Genomic DNA, 8,028 nt, shown 5'->3' with positions numbered 1-8,028 from the left:
TTACATTTACGAACAATACACTTTAAATACATATATGTAATTAGGAAATAGTGTTTGTGAGTTTTACTAACATATATGTGTATTTAGCACATTTTAATAAAATCAATGCATGTAAGTTCTCAATTATTTACATATATGTAATTCACCAAGTGTCGTTCAAAAAAAATGTGATTCATCAAGTTATTTTATTTTCAAATCACACATATGTAAAGGTATTCAACGGTGACAGAACTACAAATATACGGAATTGGTATTTGTTAAAATACGTAATGTAAGTGGTCTATTAGGGATTATTATAATTAATTGTATTCATATTTTTTTTTAATTTCTTTACGCATTGACTTTTGTTTGAATACACCTAAGTTGGAGAAAAAAAGGGATAGATTCTAGATTTTTCAAATTTACTTAATGTTTGATTACGACTATACCTTGTAACATCTAAAACTCCACCTCAATTATGCTTTTAATTACAATTTTACCCTAGTATATTTTCAACCATTGATAAAAAGATCAATGGCTCTAAATAGTTCTTAACAGTTCTGCATAAAATGTGAGTTCTGCATTGAACTCAACCATATATATATATATATATATATATATATATAGGGGAGGGTTTAAATGAGAACGCTAAATATTGTGAGAACCGTGAGAACAAATGAAAAAACCGCGAGAACTTTGTCAAAAACGAATCAAATTCAAAAATTTTTTCTACACTTATCATTATTATTCGAATACAATGTTAGAAATTTAATTTACACGTTTAAATTTACGTTAATTCGTAAATAAAGAAAAATTACACATGTGTAAGTTTGCCATTTACACATGTGTAAATCTGTTATATTTACACATGTGTACAAAATCTAAAAAGAGTGAATTTGAAAGGAGAAATGAATTATTTGATGTTGTAAATTCTTTTTTTGATGTTGTATCTTAATTACAATGAGGTTTGTATTAAAAAAATTGGTTTTGATTGGTTTTTTCATTCGTTCTCACGGTTCTCGCAATATTTAGCGTTCTCAAGATAATCCTTCCCTATATATATATATTTTAGCCTAAGGTAACTAAACCAACTAGTTTTGAACAAACCATATAAAACCAATGAAAATAAATTAATACTTGTCGAAATTAGAGGAAAACCCTTGATGCTTGCCTTAACTTTTTTACACATGTGTAAATCATAATAGTTAAAAACGATAAGCATATATATGAAATTTTACACATGTGTAAATCATAATAGTGTAACAAAATAAACATATACATGAAGGTACACATGTGTAAATCATAATAGATTAAAAGAATAAAGGTTTACATATGTGTAAATCATAATAGTTTTAAAAAAATAAACTTGTATATGAACATTTACAAATGTGTAAATCATAGATATGAAGGCTTAAAAACGTGTAAATCACACTAGTTGCAAAAATAACCATGTATATGTAAGTTTACACAGGTGTAAATAATTAATAGTTAAAAAATAACAGATATAAAAGTTTACGCATTTGTATATCATAATAGTTTATAAAAAAAGCATAGATATAAATGTTTACACTTGCATAAATCATAATAGATTAAAAAACGAATAGATACGAAGGTCTACACATGTGTAAATCATAATAGTTTTTAAACATAAGCTTAGATATGAAGGTTTACGCATATGTAAATCACATATTTGAAAGTTTATAAATGTGTAAATCATAATAGTTTAAAAAGAAGAATATATATATGAACGTGAACAATTAACACCTGTGTTGTTTAGCTATATAGAACAGGCAAATATATGTGACAGTGGACGGTTTACACATGTGTAATTCCGCTGCACATATGCAAAACAAACACATATGTGACAGTTAACAATATACGTATGTGTAATTTTGTTGCACATATGTAAAACAAACACAATTTATATGACAAAGAATAGTTTACACATGTGTAGTTCAGCTACGACACATGTGCAAATTATACACAAATATGTAATAGTAAACAGTTTACACATGTGTAATTCAGCTACACATATGTAAAACAAACACAAAATGTGATATAGGACAATTTACACATATGTAATTCAGTTTCACATATATAAAAACACGTGACAATGAACAATTTACACATGTGTAAGACATATTACATGAAAATACACGACATTTACACATATGTAAAACACACACTTACACATATGTAAACCTTAAGTAATATACCTTACACATTTGTAAGTTGTTCATATCATAACCTTTGTTCGAAACCTGAAGAATCTGAAAAAGCAATGCACGGTTCTAGGATCGGACAATTAGATCTCGGTTCTGGCTCAAAAATTATACGGACTAATCTTAAATAAAAAATATTAAAAACAATATCATACACAAGTACGTAACTTATCAAACGAGGAACAAGGTTCCTCACGAAATGAAATAAACGACAAATCCAATTATTCATTTTTTTAAAATATTGAAAATAAATATAAAAACTACTAAATATAATGAATAAACTATAACTTAATAGTATCACATTTTCATTAATACTAAATTTGTAAATACATTCATATAGTCATACATAACATAGACTATAATATTATATTCTAAAAATTTGAGACTAATTTAAAATTATATATATTATAACTTACAATAACTTCAAATACATCAACTAGTTAGCTCTAAAATCTACAATCACTGCTGAAGAAACAATCACCCCAGAAAATATATAATACACCTAATGCTTTCGAGCAAGTAAATAACAAACATTCAAAATTTCATCCTCTGTTTCAATCACAACAAACACTCAATCATGAAGACGACCGAAGGTAGTAGCGATGGTGAGAAAGCAACAAATTATTATGGATTGCAGTGTTTTCTCCAACTTGGTTTCTCAATCGAACCCGTTTCTTGAAGAGGTTTCGTCGTTTCTTCATAAATGTGGTGACTCACTATTGCAATGTCGAAGGCCTATTATGATGAACAACAATAACAAATGAACTAACTCCTATATCTTGAAACCTTAAAATAACATGATACAATAGTGTCTAAAGGTAGCTTCTTTAAAAAAATCATTGGGCTTTTCTCTGGTAGTCTTGGATCGATCGGCTCTAATTCCAATTCTCGTATCAGATCCGAAAATACGAAACCAAAATCTGCAACCAAAAACGACCATCACCCGCCAGTCTCTGCTAGTTCTTCATGTTGTTAAACTCAAATCAAAGATGGTTCAACATAAACATCATGTTCGACTTTAAATCGAAAATATCAAAATTTGAAAGGGATGTTACTATGGGTGCTGAATCGACAACTTCAGTTGAAGTAAAACCTAATTCATGAGAGCATCATCCAAATCGGCATGGAAATCTGCGACGGAAGTTCCGTTGGCGCTTTCCCCAATTTTGGCCTCGACACTTGCTTTGAATTGGATCATGAGTAGCCCATACAATTACTTTTTTAACCTTATACTTAAAAACAATATCATAAATTTGATTGGCTGAGAATTGTTCTCACAAAAGATATGTGTTCTCATTTAAACCCTTCCCTATATATATATATATATATATATATATATATATATATATAGATATATATATATATAGAGAAAGTATAATGTACAAAATGGCTTAACCTACATTAACATACGCGACAGAATTTATAACGTGCGTAATTATTTTTTTCACCATTATAACATGCGTGATTATCACCTCCCATGCGTGATTATCACCCAAAAACTGCTCCCATGCGTTATTAGGGCTCCCATGCGTGATTATTGCCCAGATCTGATGGTTGAGCGCGTCGCGTACGTGAAGTAGGATAAGGACTTTTGTATGTTAACCTTTCCCTATATATATATATATATATATATATATATATATATATATATATATATATATATATATATATATATATGGGACCGAACCACCTCTAGTTGTAAGAACTATGGGAACCACTTTTTAGCCCTTAGATCAACTAGATGGATGGATGAGATTAAAAGTAGTTAATATTAATATTAAAAGTTTTTTGTCTTATTATGTTTTTAATATTTTATTGTTAAAGGGTATTTAGGTAAAATTGTTTTTTTTTGTCTTTTTATATATATTATTTTTAAATGTCTTTTTTTCTCCAATTCATTTATTACTTTTTGGTCTTAATAAATTTTTATTAAAAAACTGATTTTTTGGTTTGAAAACTTTTTTGAAATTAGATTTTTAAGATTAGTTTAAAAAAACGTTTTGAAGAGCCCCTTTTTACGCCCCGTTCTTACGCCCGGCTTTTTCAGGCGTCGTTTTTTTAACGCGCCGATATTTACGTTAAAAACTTTACGCGCCGTTTTTTAACGTTTTAGGCGCCGTTTTTTTACGGTTTACGCGCTGTTTTTTACGTTTCAATCGTCGTTTTTTTAACGCGCTGATTTTTACGCCGGGCTTTTTCAAGCGTCATTTTTTTACGCGACGTTTTTTACGTTAAATATTTTACGTTTTAACGCGCCGTTTTTTTTACGTTTTACGTTTTACAGCGCCGTTTTTTAACGTTTTACGTTTTTACGTTTTTTTCGTTTTAACGCGCCGTTTTTTTACGTTTTACGTTTTTACGTTTTTTACATTTTTAACGCGTCGTTTTTACGTTTTACGATTTACGTTAAAACTTTTTACGTTTTACGTAAAACTTTTTACGTTTTTTCGTTTTACGTTTTTTCGTTTTACGTTTAAAAAGTTTACGTTTATACGTTAAACTTTTTTACGTTTTACGTTAAAAAGTTTACGGTTTAACAGTTTTTTTACAAAAACATTTTTACGCAACACGAACGCACCCAGAAAACGTAAACTTTTTACGTTGTACATTTTACGTTTTACGTTAAATAGTTTACATTTTACGTTAAAAATTTTATGATTTAACTTTTTTTTTTTAACAAAAACTTTTTTACGCAAAAACGAACGCACCAAGAAATCGCATACTCGGGGAGGTGTCTCAGATATATCGTTATCATCATCGACTAGAGGGGAAAATACAAAAACATCAAAACAAAGTGTATCTCGAAAATAAAACGGGGTTTGGCTCAGATTAACGGATAATCAAAAGGCTGCAAAAGAGGGGTTGCAGGTTTAAAAAACCTACCCTCCGCCGTCCTTGCCACGCCATCGTCCGTTTTTTTTATCATCACCGCTGATTCAAAAAGGCACCAGATTCAACCGATTTAAACATTCAAAAGGAACATGAACATCATTCAAACCCAGAAGGAAGATGAACATCCTTCAAACCCAGAAGGACCTTGAACATCATTCAAACCGATTTAAACATTCAAAAAGGAACTTGAACATCATTCAAAACCGATTTAAACATTCAAAATGGCAGTAGCAACAAAATGACAGTAACAAACAAACCCAAAAATGGCAGTAGCAACAAAATGACAGTAACAACAAACCAAAAAAGAACATCATTCAAACACAGATCTAACACCCACATAGTTCACCGGTTCACACCCCCTCCCCATCCACCCCTCCACCCAGATTCAAACCCAGATTCACCCATCGTTCACCCGCCCACCAACAACCACAAGATCAGAATCAAAGAATCCCAAACCAACATAATCAGAATCAAAGAAACCCCAAACCCAATCAACCCCCAACAACACAAGAAACTTTGACCCAGTAGCCACCACCCCCAAAAAAACCTCTTTCTTCACCCGCCAAAACCGGCACCACCTCTAGCCATCACTCAATCACCGGCACCACCTCTAGCCACCACTCAAACTCCGGCACCACCGACGTCGATGGCACCACCGACACCACCAACATCGCCGGCACCACCGACATCATCATCGCCATTAATCTCTCAGATGAAGAACAAGGCTCATGTGTGGGTTTCCACATCATCGCCGTTAATCTCTCAGATGAAGAACAACCAGAAGAACTGGTCTTTGAAAACAAGAAAAAAACACACAGAAACTACCTGGCTGGCGTCGGCTGGTACAACCACCGGTGGTGGCGGTGGCGGTGGCTGTGGAGGCGTCGAGATCGGAAGACGTGGCAGCGCAGATGATGATCTTCATCAGAGATGAAGATATAAAGGCTGAAGATGATGATCTTCATCAGAGATGTGAAAGGCTTTTAATAAAGGCTGTGTATGTGTGAAGATGATGATCATCATCAGAGATGAAGATGTAAAGAGAGATGAAGATATAAAGAGAGAGAAATGTGTGTTAGAAAATTGTGAAATGAACGGAGATGTGAAAGGCCTTTAATAAGAGACAAGACACATATGATGGACATGACATATAAACAAAATGACCTAAATACCCTTTTGGTTGGCATGATCCTATTGGTTGAAAGTGGTTCTCGCGGTTTTTACAACTGGGGGTGGTTTTCATTTTAGCGGTCCCCTATATATATATATATATATATATATATATATATATATATGGGCAAGGATAAATCGAAAACCCGGTTGAGTTGACTAAACCCTGAAAACCCAGTTTCTACCCGTTGATTTAACTGATCAACGATTGTGATCATCTTTAGTGTGTATGTGATATTGCTTTTGATTAAATAATTATTAAAAGTACATCCAAGGGTATTTTCGTCTTGGATGTAAAATATTGTTGTCTTGGGATAACACAACCTGCATGTGTGTAACTGTGTATGTCATCATCAAATAGAGAAAAACCATTCACTTCCCTATGTTACCTTCAGTCAACTCCTATAACCTACCCACTACACCTCATCAAGTATAAACCATCCGCAAAACTAAAATGTTCTCCATTCTTTAAAATTTTCATTGTTTATCTAAAAACCACACACAAAACACCACAATATGTCCCCCTCTTCATCCTATTTTCTTTGGAAAGTTTTGAAGAAGCAGTCCACTGCATGAAAATAACACAACACTGTACCGGTGTAGTTTCTCGGAAATTTCTTCCACCGTCACAAGAACCTGGTACGTCGAACCTAACTGATTTGTTTTTTGCTTTTTTCAAAAAAAAAATTGGGGCTTTTCTTTGTACTGTCTGCCATTTTTTAATCTTCTATTATACATCGCTAAGTATATAATTTCGCTGTTATTGAGGGGTTAGTTGTGTGGTTCATACATATGTTTTAACGATGCTACAATAAATGCTATATTGTGGGTTTAATGATGCTACGTACATGATTTTTTAGGGTTCTCGACATTATATATTTGATGTTTGTGTATCTATTTCCTAATTTACATCTTTTTCCGTCAAGTTTGGGCAGGTTTTTTTTTTTTTTTTCATTTTGTTTGTTTGGTGGTGATATAAAAAAAAGGTTTTGCATTGATTTTAAAAAATTGGTTACAAAATTGTTCTATAATGGAAAATGTTATTTTCTAAGACGTGGATATTTCACAACATTTGTGCTAAGGGAAAAAATGTAAAAAGGAGGGAAATGTGAACAAAAAAAAAAAAAAAAAAGAATTTGCATTTTTTGTTCGTTATATATTTTTTTGGCCGAAAGTGTCTTTTACATTAAAAAAGGTAAGTGTGTAACAAAAGGGGAAAGTGGGAGGGGGTGTTTACAATAAACAAAAAGGGGGTTTTCGTTGATTTTTAAAAACTTGTTACAAAATTTTTCTACTAGGAAAGATTGTTACTCTTTACACTGTTGATATATGCCATCATATGTGATAAGAGAAAACATTTAAAAACTTTTTAGACTTTTTGAAAGTTGTACGTTACAAATGTTCTATTGGAAAAAATGTTACTTTTTTTACGTCGTGCATATTTCAACAAGGTGTATAATAAAGAAATTACATTTAAAGGGAAAAATGTAAAAAAAAAGGGCTTAGAGGTTGGTTTTGAAACAAAACAAAAGTTACATTTTTTTTTTCTTTGGTTTTTTTAGTTGAATTCATTTTTACATAAAAAAGTTACATTGATATTTGATGTGTATAAAAAAAGTACATGTGTGTTGCATTTTGAGATAATTCAAAAACTGTACATTGTACATGAATACTTTACATTGTTGGATCTCTGGAAAAAAATGTAACTTGTTATCAACCTTCGTGCTTGTAGATAGTGAGGATAAGCAACAAAACACATAAAAAA

The sequence above is a fragment of the Helianthus annuus genome, chromosome 16, assembly GCF_002127325.2.
Source record: "Helianthus annuus cultivar XRQ/B chromosome 16, HanXRQr2.0-SUNRISE, whole genome shotgun sequence".
Classification (NCBI taxonomy): Eukaryota; Viridiplantae; Streptophyta; class Magnoliopsida; order Asterales; family Asteraceae; genus Helianthus; species Helianthus annuus.
The sequence above is the reverse complement of the archived record's forward strand: the minus strand, read 5'-3'. Positions refer to the sequence as shown.